Source organism: Callorhinus ursinus, unplaced genomic scaffold, assembly GCF_003265705.2.
Source record: "Callorhinus ursinus isolate GAN/ISIS: 27379988/994484 unplaced genomic scaffold, GSC_fseal_2.0 scaffold2, whole genome shotgun sequence".
In the NCBI taxonomy this organism is placed as follows: domain Eukaryota; kingdom Metazoa; phylum Chordata; class Mammalia; order Carnivora; family Otariidae; genus Callorhinus; species Callorhinus ursinus.
The window spans coordinates 49,277,091-49,300,405 of NW_027397064.1; the positions used below are offsets into that span (position 1 = coordinate 49,277,091).

The window sequence follows — 23,315 nt, forward strand, 5'->3', positions numbered from 1 at the left end:
TCATTCCGGGCTCCTTCCAGCCTCCATGCTCCTCTCCTTGTCTTCTCCCTGCCAAATAGCTTCTTCCTACTCCCCCACCGATAATCTCCTGCTCGTGCTTCTGCCTCAGCTTGCCTCCTCTGGGAAGGCTCCTCTAATTTCCCCAAGCGGACTTGGCTAGCCTTTTCTCATATTTCCCTCCTGCTCTTGGATCATTTTCTCTTGTATCAGTTACTTTATAGAACTGATTTGTTCACATATCTTTCTCATTGGAGCAAACTTCTTGATGTCAAGATTACATAGTTTCAGTTTGGGGTCTCAGGCACAATGCCTGGCAAACAGTACATACTCATCCATATTGACTGAATAAATGATATAACAAATAACTTGGTGTATGTTTTTGGCATATTTTTTTTCAAGATTTCAAAATTAACCCAAATTTGGAGTATAAACTGGAAGGCAACTACCACAACTATATACTCAAAATCTACAGAATTATCTTGTTTCACTTGGGTCTGTTCTGTTAAAACATCATACCAGCGGACACTCCATGCATTGCTACTTAACATGAAAATTTTTATACATATTTTATATTTTAGAAAATTGGTTTATAAGATTTTTCTAAGTATTACTGAAAAATATTCTGGTTAGAATTGACAAATGAAAGGAAGTCACTGCTCATGTTTGCTATGAAACAAGGAAACTCAAAAAACATGTGGATTTGCATTTACTGCAGTCAGCAAGCCTCAGAGTGCTGTTTGGCAAAGAGTGACATCCTTGGGCTTGGTGGATTATCTTGCAAAAATATTTGATCAGTTATAATAATATCTAAATACTTTAATTTCATCTGCAAACACAGATCCCTCAAAATTCCTTTTGACTCAAAACTGTAGATGGGCATTTATTATTAACAAATGGAACTTATTTTATATTATTATAAATTACAGGGTGGGAGGGAGATGTCTAAATGTTAAGGAGAAGGTAAGGGAATTCATTCATTCAATAAGCACCCAATCAGTTACTCTGCTAGAGTCTTATATACCTTAGTCACTAAGCCTCACAACTCCATGACTGAAATACCTGGATGGTGAAATTTAGACATGAAGAAGGGAAGTGATTTATTCAAGGTTATAAGGATGGTGTAGTTTTAAAAGAAGTTATGACACATCATATTTCCTCAGTATACACTGATGACTGACTGAATGAATAGTGAATGAGGCATAAAGTTCCATTGTCAGGAGACCCTAACTCATTTTCACCTTTAGCTTTTTGGATGCTGATATAGATTTTCCTGTCATTCTCTAGGATTTATTATAGGTTTACAGTACCTATTAACCTTGCTTAGACAATGCTGGGATTGACTCTGAAATATTAAAGCACAATAATCATTCAGCCACCTGTCACTTTCTAAGCTGAAATTGTCTGTGACTCAGTTTGAAAAGGTTCTATTACCTCTAGAGCTCATCCCTTTCATCCACAAGGTAACTACAGAGTAATAAAGTTGTGTTTAAGACAATTTTCTTTAAATTAGAGTTAATAACTTAATGGCAACATTGATTCATTTATATGAGGGGTTCAAACATCAAGAAAATAGGGTAACCAAAAAGTCCAACTTACTAAACCATCAGCCAATTACTTCCCTTACTTGAGTATAGGCCTACTTGCTTATCCTGACCCATATTTAATTTATTTTATAACCCAATAATGGTCACAAAGTTATATGAGGAAACCTTTTTAAAAGTAAAATCACTCACTTGGGCAAACCTTGGAGGATGCCTTTTTTAGCCTTTTTCAAGCGTGACATTAACTATTTCTAGGTGAAAGACAGGAGGTGATAACATGAACATCTCTACAGAACCACACATTCTTTGGTTCTCAAAGCACTTTACATTCATGTCATCTTTCCATTGAATAACGGGTAGTTGGTTAACTTGTGTCTTGAATCTTTTTTCCTATCAGTAATATTTGTTTGGTTATAGATGCAATTGTACTAAGATTAAAGTGTAAGGTCTATGAGGACTTTCTAATAATTTCTGTCTCCCCACTCCCTCCTCCTATTCCCAAACACACATATACTTTGTGTTTACATTTTTTTAAACCTTCATTTAATATTAAGGTAATTCTGAAGGTGGAAGAAAATAACTTGGTCTGGGGGCCTGAGAAAATCCTCAGAGCCGCCTCCTCTGCTGAATGCTAACAAGCATATATTGAAACATCTTGCCTGCACAGTACTGACTCGGCGCAGCATACAGCAAAGAGCCTCCTGGAACAAACTCAGACTCAGCCAGCCCTACGCAAAGCAGAAGGCCAAGAGATCCCAAAAAAACACAATGGAGGTTCTCTTCTCCATAACAAATGAACACAGGATAATATCGGAACCAAATGTAAGACCAAGATATGCAGTATGAACCCATGAAGGAATGAAGAAAACAGAGTTTGAGGAAAGGAAACTAGACTGAGTAAAAAAAGAAAAGGAAAGGAAATAAATGTTGCCCCAAACAGGACATAATCCTCCTGCTCTTCTCCATTCTGTAGATCAGGTGGTTAAATGTGAGTTGGATGAAGTTGGGAAGTGACAGAGCGAAGAAGGATGAATAATGAATCCACAGAGGGAAGCTTGTATTTGGCAAGCCATTGGTCAATATGTTTATCAATTAATTTGGAGTGAAAAAAAAGGGCAGGCTTATTTACATTTGTAGATGACACAACACTTGGAGGGAAAGATGGCATGATGAAGGACACAACTAGTATTCCCAAAGCTTTCTAAGAGCAGGGAAGAGGCTGATGCGGGTCAGGTGCAGGCGAACAGGGAGTTTTGCTTTTAGAAAGATTACTCTGCTTCTAAGAAATATAGAATGAGGGCAGTCTCGATTGATTATAGTTAGGGGTTTCAGGTGACCACAATTCTAACAGGACCCAACAGAGGCACCTGTTTAGGGACCAGGCTCTTGGTGGTATCAGCAGCCTTCCTAACATCAGGCAGCAGGCAGCAGGCAGCAGGAGTGACTCCCTAACTGTGGGTTGTCAGACCTTTTCTGGAATATACTTACTAAGTGTGAACTCTCTGTTTCAAGAGTTCTATTAAAGAAGGTAATTGAGATTAAAAGTAGTCTTATGAAATCACTTTTCTAGAACAATTATATTTGAAACTGGAATGCCTGGCATAGAGAAAACTAAGAGAGGACAAAAGAGCCTGCCATTGAATTCCTAACAGACTGGAAAAAGAATTGAAATTTATTTATGTAGCTTCAGAGAGCAGAAATAGGGTCAATAGCACACATTTATATGGTGAGGGCAGACTAGCTCAAAAAGAAAAGAAAATTCCTAAACTCTTTGTTTGCCCAGCAATAAACATGTGAGTGAGCTCTCATCACCATATAGGTTCAAGTCTAAATGTCTATCTCTGAGATGGGTCATAGAAGGAGGCCTGCATTGTGCAGCACGAGGGACTGACCACCTCGCTGACCCTGAGATGCTATTAATCCATAAAAGAGATCTACTGAAAAATTTGCTCTGCTGTATTTTAAATTACAAAAAAAGTAATTATGACTTCTAATGACATAAATGGTTCAAATCCACATTTTAAAACTAATTCACATTGGGAGTAGCAAATGTAAATGGATTTTATTTTTTCAACCGCATACTTTAGCCCTTAAAAATCATTCTAAAGTCCTCTAGGGAATATGTGGGTGGATTTTACAGAGCCTCTGACACTTTTGGAATTCTATTTATAGTTGTATTTGTGCTTTTTAGGGGGAAAAAGGCCCACAGTTTTCAGCAGAATCTCAGAGGGGTCTCTGACCCACAAATAATTGTGAATATGAATCCTGGTCTAATCTGCTTAGCTTAAAGATGAAGGAGCAATATCAGATGGCAAAGTGACTTGTTTAAATTCACACAGCAGTCATTGGCTGAGCTGGGACACAAACCTTGGCCCCTAATTCCTATTGGGGGCTCTTCATCTGGGTCACCAGGATCCAGTTTTGCCTTGTCATTGACCTTTTCCCAAGTTAAAACCTGAAGGAAAATCAGGCAACAAGATCACAAGAGCTTTTTTTATTATCATATTCCTTGAAGAACTTCACATACCAGATAGATTTAGATGTAACTTGCCAGTCTTTTGTTGTTGTTACTGTTTTTAATGGAATTTGGAATCAGAAAGATATAGAATTTAATCTCACCCAAGAATATTCCCAGAATAGAACCAAGCTACAAATAATGTTCAGGTTATCAGAAAAGAAGCAGCCTTTCTCTTTGCCATGCTCAAACCTGAGACAGGACTCTGGGAGACCCAGAAAACATGTCATGGTCTAGTCTGGGAGATGAGACATAGTAGTCATCAAGCAATATGAGTTAAATATCATAAAGTAATAAAGCCCCTACTGTGTGTTAGGCACAGGAGAGACACAACTACAGATCAAATGGGGATGAGGTCAAGAGGTGCTGATGTATACATAAATGAAGTTAATTCTGTGAATATGTGGTACAGACCAGTACTACAAATAATACATTTGGAGAGTTCTGATATGGGAAAAGAGCTCCACCTTGGGAGATATTACTTTGGAGAGCTATTTATTGAGCAATACACTGGATAGAGTAAAGGAAACAGCAAGTCTGAGTTCTATATAAGAAAACTATTTGCAAAATACAATTAACAGCCATTTATTTTCTGAAGGCCTACTATGTACAAAAGAGTGATTTCAGTGGCCCTAGAAAGATTATGTTCTAATGGTTCCTGGTATATTGACCCTTCAAATTTTATCAAAATAATCATGCTAGATACACTTGAGGGATATAATGTATCCTATAACATGGTACAGCAGGGGGATGCCTGGGTGGCTCAGTCAGTTAAGCATCTGACTTTGGCTTAGGTCATGATCCCAGGATCCCTAGGATCCTGGGATCGAGTCCCGCATCGGGTTCCTTGCTCAGTGAGGAGCCTGCTTCTCCCTCTCCCTCTGCCTGCCATTCTGCCTACCTGTGCTCTCTCTCTCTCTCTCTCTCTCTCAAATAAATAAATAATTAAAAAAAAAAAAAAAAACAAAACAAGGTACAGCAGGGCCCATAATCTCTCAGCTTGAAAATGTGCTTTCCATTTCCCAAAATGCTTTCATATGTATTTGTTTAATCTTCTTGTCATTCTTTTATAATGCCTAGCTATATATTAATACACTTAGGGTCACAGAGATCAAGAGACATATCAATTTCATTCCAAAGCTAAACACATTATCATGTCCTGAACTCACCTTAAATCTATCCCTTTCTACTTTATCTGAAGTAAATTACATATATGCAGTACAGTTAATCTCTGTTCTAATATGGGAACTGGTCAGTTCACATAAACTGCAAGTCAACACATTGTCATTTCATTTAATACCCTTTTACTTAGGGAAGCATTTTTCTGGAGAGGAATAAATGTGTGATATGCTTCTCTCTTCATCATACACAGAAATAGGGGCAGCATGTTTATTTATTTATTTATTTATTTATTTATTTATTTTAAAGATTTTATTTATTTGACAGAGAGAGGCACCGCGAGAGAGGGAACACAAGCAGGGGGAGTGGGAGAGGGAGAAGCAGGCTTTCTGCCGAGCAGGCAGCCTGATGTGGGGCTCGATCCCAGGACCCTGGGATCATGACCTGAGCCGAAGGCAGACGCCCAACGACTGAGCCACCCAGGCACCCCCCCCAGGGGCAGCATGTTTATGTGATATTCATAACTATTTGTGAGTATTATATATCTTATGTGTATTTTTACTATGATATATTTCACCAAAGTCTTGCTCAAGAGTAAACCCTAGGTAAAAGATTTAGCAGTAAATACAAAGGAGAAGGTAGGGGAGGAGGTACACTTACATATTGTTTGTTAGAAGTGTGAATTCAAATAATATCTTTGGAGAGTAGTTTAGTCTTACTTAAAATGTAAAGTGCCCACATCTTTGTCAGTAAGTATGAGGTGGGAGCCAGAATTTTTGTGAGAATCCTACTACTCAGCCTAGGATGAGAATCACTTTGATGGACTGAGTGCCTCTTTTGCCCTCTACACTAAAGTGCCCTTCTAATACTCCTTTTGCTTCTAAGCTAATGCATTCCCTATGAACTCAGAAATAGAGTTAAATTTTTAAGCCTACATATAATGGAGCTAAATGTGTTGAGCAATTTCACTTTAGAAAGGGACAGAATGGCTCCCTAGCTAGCAAGACTTGACTGCCATTGATTGAACACAATAGCATGTCTAAAATAAAGAATGCATCAATCAGCAGGAGCCAGTGGTTAGCCTTGAAAGCACTAAAAATAAAATAACGAAAGAGGAGTTGCATTTACAGCCACAGAAGCTAATGCTGTCTGTGTTTTTTAAGCACACTTTCAGGAGGATGTCCTGTGCTGGCATTTTAAAGGCTCTGTCTTCCAGACAGGGTAGTTTTCTATTGAAGCAATGATCTCTATAGGCTACTATAGCCTGATGCCAATATATGCCCAATGACACAGCCAAATCATCCAGCTCTGATTCTAATCTCACTGAGAAACCTTCTGACAACAACAGAGCTTCTTCACAAGGAGAAATGACCCCAACTAGACATAAAGAAGGTAGGAGTGAGTCGTGGAGCTATCTAGAAGACTGTTCCAGGCAAATGGAACAAGAATTGTAAACACTTTGTCTGAAGCACGCCTGCCATGGTCAGAGGACAGCAATGAGCCTGGAGCGTTGGGAATGAAGTAGTAGGAGGAGGTAAGCTCAGATAGCTGAACTCAGGCTGGGCAGAGGAGGAGCCTGACAATGTAGGACCTCAAGGGACCTTATAAGCATTTTGGCTGTTATTCTGGGAAGCTACTGAGAGATATTTTTGGTGTTTTTGTTTGTCTGTTTGGGTAGAGGAGCAAGATGATCTGATTTTCAAAGCATTTTCAAAGAATTACTCTACGGTCCAAGATGTAAGAGCTTAGATGTCACCACTCTATTCTAATAAGTAAAAAGCTGAACTAGCTGAAAAAAATCAACAACTCTTTTTAGATCCATTAGAGAAGCAAGGTCGCAGAGCAAACCACTGCCAAATTATGGAAACGCAGAAAAGTAGATATAGAAGAACACAGCTTGCTGGAGCAGAAACCCATGTGGAAACCAGTGCCAGGGTAGGAAAACCTGAACAATAACATGAATGCCTGAAAGCTCAGTGTGGACAACACAGACAGATTAAAAACTCTGGGGACAGGAGGGCAACTGTTTAGGGCCCTCACAGTCTTGTGTATTTTACCTCCTGGAGCTCTAATAGATTCTCACAGTAGAAAGCAGAGAAAAATCTCCTCATATTTTTGACAAGGAAGGGGGATAGTGGCCATTTTCAAAAACAGAGCATTCTATTCTTAACAAGGTCTCTTCTCAGGGTTTTTTTTACCAGAGCCTAACCTTCTGGGATTATATCAAAGACTAACCTACTAACCCCCCCCCCACCCAGGTAGCTAGCAGGGAGAGAAATACCAAATTCCATCCCCCTTAGCCATATTATTCCACCTAAGTGGGGAGGAGTGGGACCCAGAAGCACTGGTGAGGTTTATAGTCCAGAGGCGCAGGCTTGCTAAAAGGCTGAGACCTTTTCATAGACCGTAGAACACTTCCTCCCGACCCCTTACTACCACGTTAGTAAAGATCTGTTTACCACAGTTCCTTTTACCCAATACATCATGTTCACCTTTCCACAAAAATTACAAGGCACCTATGGGCAAAAAACACAGTTTGAAGAGACTAAACAACCATCAGAACTGGAGTCAGATGTAACAGGAATGTTGGAATTATCATACCAGGAATTGTATTTTAAACTATAATTAATATTCTAGGGACTTTAATGGAAAAAGTAGATAACCTGTAAGAACAGATGGATAATGTAAGGAGAGAAATGGAAATTCTAAGGAAGAATAAAAACAAAATACTGGAGATCAAAAACACTGTAACAGAAATGAAGAATGTTTTTTACAGGCTCATTAGCAGATGGACATGGATTGGGAAAGAATCTCTGAGCTTGAAGATATGATAAGAGAAAATTCCAAAACTGAAAAGCAAAGAGAAAAATACAAAACAAAATATGCAAGAACTGTGGGACAACTACAAATGATGTAACATGCAGGTAATGGGAGTATCATTCTGGTATGAGAAAAAAGAGAAAGAAATAGAGGCAATATTTGAAGCCATAATGACTTGAGGATTTCTCTCTAATTAACATCAGGCACTAAACCATAGATCCAGGAAGCTCAGAGAATTCCAAGCAGGATAAATGCCCAAAATACTACACCTCTGTATATAATATTCAAGCTATAGAAAATCAAAGAAAAAAAAAAAGAAAGAAAAAAAATACTGAGGAGCACTGGGTGTTATGCACAAACAATGAATCATGGAACACTACATCAAAAACTAATGATGTAATGTATGGTGATTAACATAACAAAAATTTTAAAAAATACTGAAAGAAGCTGGAAGAAAAAAACATCTTGCCTAGAGAGGAATAGAGATAAGAATCACAACCAACTTCTCCTCAGAAACTATGCAAGAGAGGAGTGAAGAGTAATATTTAAAATGTTGACAGAAAAACCCAGCAACCTATAATCCTGTACACTGTGAAAATATCCTTCAAAAATGAAGGAGGAATAAAGACTTTCTCAGACTAACAAAAATTGAGTGAATTTGTTGCCAGTACACCAGCCTTGCAAGAAATGTTGAAATTCTTTAGACAGAAGGAAAGTAACATAGATCAGCAACATGGATCTACATAACGAAAGGAAGATCATCAATGAAAGAGTAAATGAAGATAAAATAAAAACTTTAACTTTTCTTATTCTTAGTTGATCTAACAGCTGATGTTCCAAAACAATAACAGCAACAATGTATTCATTTATGTATGCTTATGTATATATGTTATATGTTTATGCATGCTTATATATAAGTGAAATAAATGACAGTGATGATATAAGGTACAAGAGAGAATAAGATTATTGCATTATTATAAGAGATTCACACTATCTGTGAAATGGTATAGTGTTATTCGAAAGTAGACTTGGATTAGTTGTAAATGTATATTGCAAATTCTAGGACAACCACCAAAAATTTTTTTTAAAAAGTATAACCAATAGACTAAGAAAGGAGAGAAAATAGAATGATACAAAATGCTCCATAAAAACTACAAAAGGCAAAGAAAGAGTGGAAGACAAAAATAGAGACAAAGAACAAGGGCAACAAATAGAAAGCATGGTATTTACTAATGTAACACCCAACTATGGATTGTCTATAAGAAATTTCTTTAAATAGGGGCACCTAGATGGCTCAGCTGGTTAAGCGACTGCCTTTGGCTCAGGTCATGATCTTGGGGTGTTGGGTTTGAACCCTCCATGGGGCTCCCTGCTCAGCCAGGAGTCTGCTTCTCCCTCTGCCTCTCCCCTGCTCATGCTAGCTCTTGCTCTCTCTCTCTCAAATAAAATAAATAAAATCTTTAAAAAAAATAAATTTCTTTAAATATAAAGATATGTACAGATTAAAAGTATAAATGGGTGGAGAAAATATATTTTGTTAACATTAATCAAAGAAAGCAGGAGGGGCTTGGTGGCTCAGTCGTTAAGCGTCTGCCTTTGGCTCAGGTTATGATCCCAGGGTCCTGGGATGGAGCCCCACATCGTGCTCCTTGCTCAGCGGGAGGCCTGCTTCTCCCTCTCCCACTCCCCCTGGTTGTGTTCACTCTCTCACTGTGTCTCTCTCTCAAATAAATAAATAAAATCTGAAACAAACAAACAAAACAAAGAAAGCAGGAGTAGCCATATTACTTTTTCACCAGCTAGACCACAAGACCTGACCTTACGCCCACCTGCTTGTACTAATTTATCTCTGTCCCACATTGTTCTTTAAACTCTTTTTTCCAGCTTATCCCTAAACTCAGGTAAATGGAAAGCTAAACTGCCCCTTGAGTGAGAGTGACTGCCCAGACCACCAGACCAGTTTGAGCGTAACCCCAACTTGGGCCTGCACAGATGGACCATGGGGTGACCGCTAGAATGACCAACAATTACACTTAAATCATTGTAAAACTAAAATCTCTGCCCAAGGAGAAGCACAAGCCTCATTTACATTACATACAATGTATGTATAGGCATGTTTCCTTAAGGCACAATCTTACTCCTGCCTCTACAAGGTGACAAGGCTCCCCTTTTAAAATATTTATCCTAACCCTAAATAAAAGGAACCCATCCACCCTTGTTCAGGGAATCGTGGCTTTGGAAGTTACTCCCCGTGATCTCCTTATTTGTTGCAAAAATAAAGTTGACTTTGTGTGACAACTCCACCTGATTTATCTATAACTCACCAAGGAGGGAACTCATGTTGGTTTGATTATGCTTTCAGACTGAATAGACTTCAAAGCAAGGAAAATTATCAGAAATAAAGCAGAGCATTATAGCTGACAAAACTACAATTGAGATAAAACCCAACTTTATATTCCTAATGTCTGAACCTAGACAATGAAACACAACAGACAAAAAAGCTTACAACCTTGAAGATCACTTTCACATAAAACTTTTAACCACATTTCTTAAGTAAGCTTTAACATTTCCTGAAAAACATTTTATTTTTCTATTTAAATCATTAAATTTTTTCACTTCTGGAACAATGCCTTAATAGCATAGATGCTCAGTTCATTTTAAGTGAAGAAATAACTGACTTCAATCTCACTTTCATTAAAAGTATTTCCCATTCAAAGTATACAGAATTTTCAACCTCGTCATTTTTTTTTCAGATGAATGAAATTCTGCTCCACCAATATAAGTCATATCTTCTATGGCAGAAAAATTAGAGTGTTCTCGATCTGAAGTTAGTTTGTTCTTCTCAGACTCCTATACTTTTTTGGACTTACTTAGCAATTACAATTCAAGAAAATATGTAGTAAATCTTAAAGATGGAAACAAGAAATGGTACTTGTCCCAGTATATAATGTTGCTCTGATACCCAAACACAGGTAATTAATCCCACTGGGTATATAGCTTTTACAACAAATGGATTTAAGTACTGAGGTCTCCCCAGTGTTTCTCTTGTTACTTAAAATCTTCAGGAAAGTACTAATCCTGATGACTTGCTAGTTAACATCCAGTCTCAAATTGTGCTCAGTTCACTCCATATCCTGAGGCTGTTTTCCTCCACTTTGTCTGTGGAGGGCCTCAGCTCAGTTTGCTTCTCATTATGCAGCTTGCTTGCCGCCAGGAAGCTTCTGAATGATGACATTGTTCTGCTGTTTCATCCTCTACCCGACCCAAGGACATGCAGTTCACACTCTGAGCCTTGCAACTGTTTTGCTCTGACCCTGCTTTTCTGTTCATTTACCATTGTTCTCGTAGGCATTCTTGTTCACCGGCAGCTTAACTCTCTGACCATCCCTTTAAATAACAGCAATTCATTGTATTGCCATGGGGCTCGCTGACCTACTTTCTTCTTTGATGTGCTGCCCTACAGTTGGTCTGTTCCACTTGTCTCCCATATGTAAAATCACAGTATCTCTTCTTACATATCTTTAGCAAACTCTCCTTAGATGAGCTGATACCGTTTTATTTCTTCTTAAGTTCTGATTTTAAGAATACGTGATGCAAAGGAGCAATTGTGTACTCATTCTACAGGCAGTAGCAATTTTATATGGTTTACGTAAGGAAGAAAAAAGTTAATAAAATTTTTTCCTTCAAATTGTAATTTTCTGTTATTTCTATTTTATGATATTCAAATGTAATAACTGGAGGGGGAAGTATGCACTTACCTAATTTCCTTAATTTCTTACCTAAAATAAATTTCTTTTCATTACCAAAATTGGAATCCCCCCAACACGCTCAGACATTATAAATCAATTGCTCTAAAATCATGGCTTTTGAATTTTCAAATTCTTCTCTTAAAAAAGTAAACAATCTTAGTTTCGGTGTATACACATTGCATTCAATTTATAAAAATTTATTATCTTTGGGCACCTGGGTGGCTCAGATGGTTAAGCGTCTGCCTTCGGCTCAGGTCATGATCCCAGGGTCCTGAGATAGAGTCCCACATCGGGCTCCCTGCTAGGCGGGGAGCCTGCTTCTCCCTCTGCCTCTGCCTCTCTCTCTCTCTGACTCTCATGAATAAATAAATAAAAACATTAAAAAAAACTTTATAAAAATTTATTATCTTTGTTTTAGAAAACTTCTAAAATTATTAATAAAAATTGAAGTTTTTCAAACCCCATGTTGAATTTCATTTAAACCCATAGTTTGAGAGGAAGAATTCTCTTAAAGTATGTTTATGGCTTATTACACCCCCAAATGATATAAAATCATTTCAATATGTTCCCCAAATTTACTGTACATCTATCTATTTAACTTTTCTGAGTTACTTATTTTTATTTCTCCCTCAAATAATAGAACTCTGAGGAAAAAATATATAGATAACTGATAAGGTAATCACCAGATTTTTAGAAATAACATGAAATTATTGAGAATAAACAGCATTTTTATTTTTGGTTTGATACACTGACTAGAAATAGTCTCCAATTTACTAACACAAGGCAGCAGCATCTCTCACACAAAATGCCAGAGGGTCATTTGGCTAGTGTCTCTTATGCACAATTGGCCATGAATTAAACTTTTGATATTTTTCTCCAAATGAGTCCATGTATACAATCACAGATATTTATTGACAAATTTATTGACAATTTTTTTAAAGTATATCTCATTAAACTTCACAGACATTTGACTACTGGATCATTCTACCTGGATTATGCCATGAATTATTCTTTTTTATGAATATATTTATGAATAATTTAATTGTATCTTATCATAAGTTTTGTGGTGTCAAATGAAAATATTGACAAATCTATCCTTTTTGCAATTCTGTTTTGGCATTACTTCATTTGTTAATACAGGCAACCTCAGAAAAGGAGAGTGGCCAGACCCCCCGTCAGCCAGAGGGTTTATTAAGAAAAACATATAAACCAATGGACACAGAGGGAAAATAGCCTGTGCTCCTGGTCCACTTCCCTTCTAGTCCCCTCCCCATATAACTTAGCTCAAAGAGCTGCTGTCCCTTAAGTAGCAATAGTGCTGTAAGAAAGTGCATTTTCTCAATCACAGAAGTACAAGAGTTGAAAGCACTTTAAAAGGCAGTCTTGAATTGAAACAGCAGTCCAACTTACCCCTAACACACATACACACACACCATCACCACCACCACCACCACCATCATATTAAGATGTGAAAACCAAGACCTGTTTTCTGAAGTCTCACAGCAAGTAGCAGTCACTCAATCTAGAACACAGGTTGTGAGACTTTCATTCCATATTCTCTGCATCATACTGCACCGGACACAGAGAGTGCCTGAGAATCCCAGCAGAGTTCCTTTTCCTGCCTTCTCTTACCCAATCATGATCTGGTTGCTTGATGTCAACTATGAGGTAAATCACGAAGAGGTAAAATGTACCATGGTGTGTGGAAGCTGGGCCCTTTAGAAAGATACTGTAATGAATGTTCAGTGACATTGAAATGGACTGTTATTATAATAATTTAGGCATATTATATTCTACTTCTATAAACTGACCTAAAAAAATAGCACTTGTAGCATTGATTCTATATATTTTGAGATCCAAATCCCTTAGAAGTCGATTTTCAGAACACAATCCTTTTTTATAATTGGAGGCTGCATGTTGGGAAAATTCGCCAACAGTACTACCAGAATATAATCAGAAGTAGGCAGAAATAAGAGGTATAATTTTCTAAGTTTCTAAGGAAGATCTGTTTATTTCTCAACAAATAATATCATCCCCCAGGTTTTCCTGGTTTGTTCTTTATAATGAGTATCTATTGATTAGTCTTTTCAGCAATGCTCTCTACCCTCCCCTGTTTACAGGGAATGACTCCTTTCCACTCACCTTCCTTCAGGAATCACTCCAAACCCAGAGAACCATCAGTGCTGCCTGGTTCTCATGTCACCTTGCCCTCTGGCCATCGTGCCAAGATGAAAGACCCTTGACCCGTGCTAGGCCAATCATAATCCTTCCCCCTATGATTCTGCTGTCTGAAACCAAGTCTTTACATTATAATTTTGAAATTATAGGTGGTGTAAGATGTTAAACTTGTTTGCTCTTGATGACCATACTTCCTCCATGAGGAGAGGGCTCATCTGCAGGGGACTTAGAGGAGGATGAAGTTCACAGGCAAAGTGAAGGACATGGAAGACATGGCAGCCTTTGATTATCTATTTCCTGAGGCTCAGCTCCTTCCTCTCTTTCCTTTTCTAATAGTTTGTTTTCCCTTAATGTAAAGTAACTGAGTAATCTTTCAATAAATTTCCCTTTTGCCTGAACTAATTAGATTTGGGTTTTGACATGTAAAACCCAAAGTGACCTGAACAGTCTATTCTCCCTACCTTGTATCTTCCTGGAAACTTCTTTTGGCATGGAAGACAGAATAGAGAAATGGAAGGCAACTGGGGTATTTCTTTTTTGTTCCTTCTTTTCTGCCTCTACCTCCAGCTTTGAATGTAACATATGATGAGCTGAGAACCAGACAAAACGGGAAATGTTCCATTACGTCTCAGGAGTGTCCTTCAAATTAAATCTAAACCTTAGACTCATTACTGGAACTAAAGTAATGGAGAAAATTTAGGAGATTTTTTTTACAAAGTCAGTAATTGTCTCCTTATGGGCAAGGCAACTTTTGAAGGATGGATATCACAGACTTGCAGGTGAGATGTCAAAATCATCTTATTTCATGTTTTCTTTGGTTCCTGAGGCAATCATTTTATTATTATAAAACCCTGAACATTTATGGTCTGCTCTCATTATGTGGATTTGTAAATAATAATTTGTAAAAATGACAGAATTTGAGTGATTCTAAAAGAAGTGGTTTGCCCAGAATTATCACAACTTAGGCTTTATAATGCTTAAAATTTGTCAGTTTTCTCAGATTAAACATCTACTTTGGTAAATTGTGAAGACATACAAGATATTGACACACATGATGTTATAGCACATTAAAAGCAGTCTTCTGAAGACTCTAGAAAAATATAGCAAAGAAAAACTTTTTAAATGCCCAAGTTAGCTCTTGAGCTTTCTCCTTACCATTATTTCAATTTGGCTTTGAAATACAAGTAAATAGTATCTACAATTTTTGATGTCATACATTTGCTGTTGTTCATCTATGTTTTCCCACTCACCTAGTTTACTCTCATATTATGATATCAGCCAATTCTAGGTAAAAGTAAGTTTCAGCTACTGCATGGTTTACCTCAACCTCCTGGTAGGACAATTTTTTTTATTGACATATAATGTATTATTTGTTTCAGGGGTATAGGTCTGTGATTCATCAGTCTTACACAATTCACAGCGCTCACCATAGCACATACACTCCCTAATGTCTATCACCCAGCCACCCCATCCCTGCCACCCCCACCACTCCAGCAACCCTCAGTTTGTCTCCTGAGATTAAGAGTCTCTTATGGTTTGTCTCCCTCTCTGGTTTTGTCTTGTTTCATTTTTCCCTCCCTTCTCCTATGATCCTCTGTCTTGTTTCTCAAATTCCTCATATCAGTGAGATCATATGATAATTGTCTTTCTCTGATTGACTTATTTCACTTAGCATAATACCCTCTAGTTCTATCCACATCATTGCGAATGGCAAGATTTCAGTTTTTTGATGGCTGCATAATATTCCACTGTATATATATACCACATCTTTTTTATCCATTCATCTGTTGATGGACATCTTGGCTCTTTCCGTAGTTTGGCTATTGTGGACATTGCTGCTATAAACATTGGGGTGCATGTGCCCCTTTGGATCACATTTGTATCTTTGGGGTAAATACCCAGTAGTGCAATTGCTAGGTCATAGGGTAGCTCTATTTTCAACTTTTTGAGGAACCTCCATACTGTTTTCCAGAGTGGCTGCACCAGCTTGCCTTCCCTGGTGGGACATTTAATCTGTCTTGGGGTAGAAGATTACTTTGGAAGTTTCCCTCTCTTTCCTTTCTTTGAACCTTCATCCTATATTATCAATGTTTATGATTAACACTAGCTAACCTAAAATGGGCCTCTGTTCTGCTTTTCCTATTATTTTCCTGATTTTAATTCTATCATCCTGCTTATTAATAATAATAACATATTATAGCACTTTTGAATTTTTCAGGGCAATAAACATTTTTCTATTCTTAACATAATGCTGAACAGTGGGAGGGACCACTGCTATTATTCCCATTTCACAGTAAGAGAAATTGTGTCTGCCAATAATTAAATGAGTTGCCCAAGATCTCTTAGCAAGACAATATCAGAATGAGCATCAGAACTCAAAATTCCTAAATTCTAATCTAGTTCTTTTTCTACTAGGGCATTTGCTTTCTCATTCCCTTTGGGTCAAGATCTCATTATTTGAGTTATAAGCTCTTCCTAATTGAGGCCCTTCCTATATTCCCTGGAGACATAATATGATGAACATTTTAACATTTTTTTCCTGGAGAATTTGTATTCTTTTCTCATACCCCTGAAAAAAGGTTCAAATAATGGCAGTAGATGAGATGATATAGGAAATTAGGATTCTGTATTGCCCCTTTACATCATAATATGTAGATAGGTTCCTGTTCTCTGCCTATTTGCAGGGCTAATGCTACTTAGGGACAAGGCAGATATTTTTCTAGAACAGTACTACTTTCAAATATTCTTAAGTACTTTTCCCATTAATTATGGAAATATCTTAGGAATTCCAACATCCTCTGAACTACTTCCTGTATCAACATTATTGCAAAATTGCGAATGACCTCAGTCCTGGTTTTTTTCCTAGAAAATATCATCACTAAAAGAATGTAGAGAGATAGATTACATCTGTTGAAGAGTCGATTACTAGAATCAAATTTTTCATGTTTTTTTCTACAAAGTTATTTTATGAAGCTTATTATGATCTCCCAATTACCTTTAGATATTTGTTCTTAGGTTAATACTCTGTACACAAATAACTGTAGATTAGTGTGTGTTGAGACAGAACAGCTTGTACCTTTTTGTTACATAACAAATATCATCATAAGAAACTACAACCATCATATTCAAAGAAAATCCAAAAATTAATGAGCATTTTTTTCTATTTCCATTAGTCAAGAAGTCTACAAATTAAGAAGAGATTGTGTTCTAAAAATGTGTTCATAAGGTGTTTGGAACTCAATCTATTTTTTTATAAGGACAGATGTAAAATGTGGGCAATTTTGTTTTATTTTTCTAGATTGCTGACATACAAATCCTCCAGAGGAAAAGACTTACATTTGCTGTTTTGATAAATTCATTAATCATGGAGGCTGGGGCTTTGGGGCCTGTGCTATCAGTTGGTATCTAGGATTCAGAGAAAAATGTAGGGTTATCATGCCATATGAAAGAAAAGGGAACCTTTTGCTTTTGGGAGAGAAGGGACAGAATCAGAAGGCCCTGGGCAGCATCTGAGGTAAGGGAAAGGGAGGGGATGCTCTCTGTTGGATTATAGGAGAGGTAGAGATACCTGAAAGGAGATCAAAGTCTCATGAGAATTTTGAGAGTTTACACTGGAATATTTGATATTAGACCCTCTCCTCATTTTATCTTATGAAATTGTCAGTAAATTCTACATTGCTGCTTACACCTTTGTGCAATACATGTACTTGAAGGATCAGGAAAAGAAAAATGGGAAGACATAGTTTGGGTTTCATGATAGTTATGAAGGAAGCCTTCAATGCCTATTCAACCCATAAAGGTCCAGAAATGCAAAACCAGCAGATCCATTTTAAGCCAAATCAAGACTGGCCTTGTTTCTGTAACCAAATACATTTCAAGTTATAATGGGAAGTTCCAGAAACAATTTTCTCAAATCCCATTATTTCCCATAGACGGAGTAAAGGGTTGAATGGCACTCTTAGTCCCAGTAGTAAACCAATTTTCTATTCTCAGGTCACATCAGAATAGAGAATGTGATATGTGTGAGGGTACATGTACAGGAGTAAATAAATATGTGTTAATTTTATCTGCCCCTTAGGGACAACTGATTAATATTTCAAGTACACTAATCAGGACTAACACTCCAAGGAGAGCTAGCTAGCATTTGAAGGACCCTAATGGAAAAGCCACTTCAGAGGAGCACTATTTGTAACTCCAATCAATATAAGAAAGTTTATTAATTAGTATATAATGTGCTAGAAATACTTTTTCTTCATGGAAATGAGTGTTAGTCAAGATATTTCTACTGGCTAGATACACTGAATGGGCACACTTGCATTTGCATGAGTAAGGTTTGAGTATCTAATAAGCCTAATAGCATATATTCTTCAAAGTAGAATCTAGGGAGTCCAATCTGTTCTGTGTGCAGTCTTTGTCACCTGGTTCTTCTATCAATTTAAATTAATACTGCCACTAGGAAACCGTCCCCCTTGCCTTGAGTAAACCATTCATGCAAGCTGCTTGTTGGAGAACTTAAAAGGGCAGAAAGCTGAAATTCACTGAGATTTCAGAACAACTTGTATGGTTCTGCAGGAAGGAGCTGCTTGTTAAAGCATGTTTGTACATGTGGCAAAATTACCAGCCAGCCATGTTGATTATCTGAAGGAAAGAAATTGCAGTAAAGGAAACTGAAAATGTAAAGGCATAGAGACTGGAGGGAGCTTGACCTATTTAAGAAAAAGGAAGAGGGCCACTGAAGACAGAAAATAGGAGTGTGTTTCAAGCCAAGTGGAGATTGTGAATGGAGGTGAGAGGATGGGAGTAGCCAGCTCATGCAGGGCCTGACTAGCCATGGTGAGGAGTTTCATCTACTTCTAAGGATACCGGAAGATCCCATTAGAACACTAATTACTTGTTAGTTGAATACTATCAATATTATGGATTGTAGACACATTTGCCCAAAGAGGCCAGGCAGGATGAAGCAATCATACTATGAAAAATAGTAGCTCAAGTTCAGTAATAAATGGTGACTGACAGTAGATTTAAGTGTTGAGGATATCCTAATGAATGGGTAGGACTTTGGCAAATGAAGAGCACGTTTTATCTTGTGAGACTATGTCCCAGAGGGTGGTGGTGAGGGGCAGCCTCAAATCAGATCCAGGTGACTGCTGTCATGAAGAGATGAGTCAAATATCGCCACATCCTCTTGCTTTCCAAGACAAGCCATACATCTGAAACTCTGAGTTAAGTCTAGTGTTTAAATGATGGCAACTTATTAAAAACAAAATAAACTATCACATGAGATAAACCAATGATGAATTTAAATGAGGCTTGTGAGCCTTTTAAATAGGGCTTGTGAGTTACTCCACAAATAACATCTGATCAATACAGTGAATGTTTAACTTTCAATATATATGAAATCTCTCTTCACCTTACCTTTCTTGTAAGTTACAGCTTAATTATTCCTACTTAACATGTAAAAAAAAGTAAAATCTTTCAAGCTAATCCCAACATTTTTTAAAATTATACAATCCAACATCTTTCAACAAGTATTTATTGAATGTCCACCATGTCCTAGGTGCTTAAAATACGTGAATGAACAAAAGATACACAACTCTGCCCCTGTGAACTTCATAGCCCTGGGAGGACACTTCCATTTAAAGGGTAAGTGGGAATGGTAGGAAATGAAAAGTTCACAAAAAGAGATTGAGGGTAGAGAGGTGGAGAAGACAAGTAATAAATGTAACAAATATTGAATTATATAGTATTATGGAAAGTAACCAATGCTGCAGAGAAAAGAAAAACAGAGCAGGGTAAGAGAGTTTGGGAGTGCCGATGGTCTTGGGAGGATTCCCACACACATCCTCAACTCCAGTCTGCTCAGGGATCTGCCTCTACCTTCTATCTAGAACTTCATTCTCTCCTCTCTCTACTGCCTTCTTCCACTGTTTGTAAAACATACTCAACTATCTTCTATCTTAAAAGTAAGCAAACAAGCACAAACCTCCTTTAACCATGCATATTCCTCTTGCTTGTATTTTACTTATCCTGAAAGAACGGCGCTCTCTATTCTGCTGGGCCCACTTTCTCACCTCCTGTGCACTCAATCACCTATTCTGATATGATTTCCATTCCAATCTCTTCACCAAAATTGTTTGTAGTGACCTTTGATTGTCCTAATCCAACTGGTGTTCCTCAAGCTTTAACCTAATTTCACCATTCCTCTGTCTTTGCCACTCTTTCTTGAGGATTCAGCTTCTCTTGCCTTCTGAGAGATCATTCTACCGGTGGTTCCTGTGCTGCACTTAATCCTCCTTCTCAGTCCCCTTTGCGTTCTACTTTTCTGCTTTTACTAACTTCTTTTTAAATGTCAGTATTCTTCCGATGTAATTTATTACTTCTTTAAGGTTAAAAAAAGTCCTTTGCCAACACAAAATCAACATATCCAAAACTATATACTCACTTACTCTCTTTTAATATTGATCTTGGTTAACTGCTTTCAGTATTTGTTTGGGAAAGGAAGGCAAAACTTTTGAATAATTTGATCTGCCCTGGGAAACAGGTTACCTATTTTTATTTTCAAATTTTAAATTTTTATTTTTTAAATAATGGTTTATATTCCTATGTAACTATGAAGACTGTGCATGTGTGAATAGGGAATTTGGGTGTTAAAAATTTAGTTTGAGGCTTTACATGTTATGGGGAACTTACCAGTTATCATCTGAAAGCACGTGACTTTCAAAACCTGGCATATTACCTAAATTTATTCTTAGAGAAATTAAGATTATATTGCCATTTCTGGGAGATTGCATTCAGAAAATTTTTTATCTATTCATCCTAGACTATCTCTCCAAATAAAATTCAGTGTAGAAGCTCTATTTTCAACTTTTTGAGGAACCTCCATACTGTTTTCCAGAGTGGATACACCAGCTTGCATTCCCCTTTCTCCGCATCCCCGCCAACATCTGTCGTTTCCCGACTTGTTAATTTTAGCCATTCTGACTGGTGTGAGGTGGTACCTCATTGAGGTTTTGATTTGGATTTCCCTGATGCCACGTGATATTGAGCACTTTTTCATGTGTCTGTTGGCCATTTGGATGTCTTCTTTGGAAAAATGTCTGTTCATGTCTTCTGCCCATTACTTGACTGGATTATTTGTTCTTTGGGTGTCTAGTAAGTTCTTTATAAATTTTGGATACTAGCCCTTTATCTGATATGTCATTTGCAAATATCTTCTTCCATTCTGTCAATTGTCTTTTGGTTTTGTGGACTGTTTCTTTTGCTGTGCAAAAGCTTTTTATCTTGATGAAGTCTCAATAGTTCATTTTTGCCTTTGCTTCCCTTGCCTTTGGCGATGTTTCTAGGAAGAAGTTGCTGTGGCTGAGGTCAAAGAGGTTGCTGCCTGTATTCTCCTTTAGGATTTTGATGGACTCCTGTCTCACATTTAGGTCTTTCATCCATTTTGAGTCTGTTTTTGTGTGTGGTGTAAGGAAATGGTCCAGTTTCATTCTTCTGCATGTGGCTGTCCAATTTTCCCAACACCATTTGTTGAAGAGACTGTCTTTTTTCCATTGGACATTCTTTCCTGCTTTGTCGAAGATTAGCTGACCGTAGAGTTGAGGGTCCATTTCTGGGCTCTCTATTCTGTTCCACTGATCTATGTGTCTGTTTTTGTGCCAGTACCATACTGGCTTGATGATGACAGCTTTGTAATAGAGCTTGAAGTCCAGAATTGTGATGCCACCAGCTTTGGTTTTCTTTTTCAACATTCCTCTGGCTATTCGGGGTCTCTTCTGGTTCCATACAAATTTTAGGACTACTTGCTCCATTTCTTTGAAAAAAGTGGATGGTATTTTGATAGGGATTGCATTGAATGTGTAGATTGCTCTAGGTAGCATTGACATCTTCACAATATTTGTTCCAATCCATGAGCATGGAACGTTTTTCCATTTTTCTGTGTCTTCCTCAATTTCTTTCATGAGTATTTTATAGTTTTCTGAGTACAGATTCTTTGCCTCTTTGGTTAGATTTATTCCTAGGTATCTTATGGTTTTGGGTGCAATTGTCAATGGGATCGACTCCTTAATTTCTCTTTCTTCTGTCTTGTTGTTGGTGTATAGGAATGCCACTGATTTCTGTGCATTGATTTTATATCCTGCCACTTTACTGAATTCCTATATGAGTTCTAGCAGTTTTGAGGTAGAATCTTTTGGGTTTTCCACATAAAGTATATCATCTGCAAAGAGTGAGAGTTTGACTTCTTCTTTGCCGATTCAGATGCCTTTTATTTCTTTTTGTTGTCTGATTGCTGTGGCTAGGACCTCTAATACCAGCAATTGCATTACTGGGTATTTACCCCAAAGATACAAATGTAGGGATCCGAAGGGGTACGTGCACCCCAATGTTTATAGCAGCAATGTCCACAATAGCCAAACAATGTGAAGAAGAAAGATGTCCATCAACAGATGAATGGATAAAGAAGATGTGGTGTATATATACAATGGAGTATTATGCAGCCATCAAAAGGAATGAAATCTTGCCATTTGCAAAGACCCACAGTGGATGGCACTGGAGGGTATTATGCTGAGCGAAATAAGTCAATCAGAGAAAGACATGTATCATATGATCTCAATGATATGAGGAATTCTTAATCTTAGGAAACAAACTGAGGGTTGCTGGAGTGATGGGGGGTGGGAGGGATGGGGTGGCTGGGTGATAGACATTGGGGAGGGTATGTGCTATAGTGAGCACTGTGAATTGTTTAAGACTGTTGAATCACAGACCTGTACCTCTGAAACAAATAATACATTATATCTTAAAAAAAAGAAGAAGAAGAAGAAGAAGATAGCAGGAAGGAAAGAATGAAGGGGGGGAAATTGGAGGGGGAGACAAACCATGAGAAACTATGAACTCTGAGAAACAAACTGAGGGTTCTAGAGGGGAGGAGGGTGGGGGGATGGGTTAGCCTGGTGATGGGTATTAAAGAGGGCACCTACTGCATGGAGCACTGGGTGTTATATGCAAACAATGGATCATGGAACACTACATTAAAAACTAATGATGTAATGTACGGTGATTAACATAACATAATAAAAAAATAAAACAAAATAAAATAAAATAAATAAAATCTTAAAAAAAGATTCAGTGTAAATATTGAGCACAGAATTTAAAGAAACTGAGTTTGTCTAATCATCAGAGGTTAGAGCAGAAAGAAATTCTCATCTGGTTTTCATCTGTTATAAATGCCAAATGTCACCCAATTTACTACTTGTTTAAGGTTGAAAAAAATCCTTCACCCAGCAGACTTATTTTTTTTTTAAGATTTTATCCATTTATTTGAGAGAGAGAATGAGAGAGAGAGAGCATGAGGGGGGAGGGTCAGAGGGAGAAGCAGCCTCCCTGCCGAACAGGGAG

At 37.6% G+C, this 23,315-nt stretch overlaps 1 protein-coding gene across 5 annotated transcripts in view; it reads right to left on the bottom strand.

Moving 5' to 3' along the window:
- Positions 1–23,315, bottom strand: part of LOC112835907 (protein phosphatase 1 regulatory subunit 1C) — a 125,729-nt gene that overhangs the window by 8,811 nt on the left and 93,603 nt on the right. The gene's annotated exons all lie outside the window — the stretch shown is intronic.